Source organism: Mastomys coucha, unplaced genomic scaffold (genome assembly GCF_008632895.1).
Source record: "Mastomys coucha isolate ucsf_1 unplaced genomic scaffold, UCSF_Mcou_1 pScaffold9, whole genome shotgun sequence".
NCBI lineage: Eukaryota > Metazoa > Chordata > Mammalia > Rodentia > Muridae > Mastomys > Mastomys coucha.
The window spans coordinates 22,887,841-22,889,051 of record NW_022196915.1 but is presented as its reverse complement, the minus strand read 5'-3'; positions in this window follow the sequence as shown (position 1 = coordinate 22,889,051).

The window sequence follows — 1,211 nt, the reverse complement described above, 5'->3', positions numbered from 1 at the left end:
ACAAGTAAGAAATGAAATATCAAAAATTTGGTAGTCAGAATAAGTCATACATACTCCAGTTCCAAAGATCATTTGATAAATATCTCTGTAACAGCTTTCAACTTCTTCAGCCCTCAACTGATTACCAAAAGCCTACCTCTAGTCATTCTTATCTTTTATGTTTGTACAGCACTGGATAAAGTTTTCTGAAGACCCACTCAAATCTCTGTATGCCTCTCCACTAGATATAAGAAACAGATCAAACCTACAGATCAATGTGAAGCACTTCTATTATGTTGACTAATATTTTTTCAACTGCATTACTTAAAAAGGTTTGTCTTTAACTCTTTTAAAGCTGTTTTCAATATACACTTTGCTTATTCATAAGCGTTTATGTCTTATAACCTCTGAAAGAGAATGATGTTGATGCTACCAAAAAAGACAACACACAAGTCCTTCAAATACCATGTCAAATTATAGTTGTTCAATGTGGACATAAACAATGTGGACAGGCAGAGAAAAATGATGCACATGGTCATACTGTGATTTATCACCATATCTCACAGTTACAGGCAAGTCTTATGTCATTAGTATGTAAGGTTAGTTAAGAGGATATCAGGCAAGAAGGAAGGGAGATAAGTTTAAAGGAGGGGATTTAAATTGTATACAATCCTATCATCAACATATGGACCGCATGGCAAAGATGTGGGTGGATAATGCTGAGAGACTGAGAATGACTCAAATGTTGTGAGTCAACTTTGCCCACAAAGGCTTAAGTAAAGAATAAATACAGACTTTTGTCACAGGTGGTAGGAAATACTGCCTACAACAAAGCAGAGAAATACTGAATGCCTGATGAAAAACGAAGTGGGCCAAATATTTGGTGGTAGATAAACATAGAAGAGCCATTGTTTTCTACCTGGTCCTCAGCTTTCTCTGCTGTGCTCAGGCTCACCATGAAAAACCAAAGCTGATTTCCAACAGTGGTCCCAGGCTACATAGGACACTTGTACAGTGTCTTCAAAGTAGCAGCCACACATTCTTGGAAGCTTTCCACAGACTTCTACTCTGGTAAGAAAATAGTTGTCATGAAGAAAACTTGATATTCTCAGATTCCTGGAAATGGAAAGATGTCATGATATGCAGGAATACTTAGGAAAACATAAAGAAGAGTTAGATATACAGAAGGTTGGGAAATGGGACATGACCTAAAAAAGCCTTTATTTGTATTT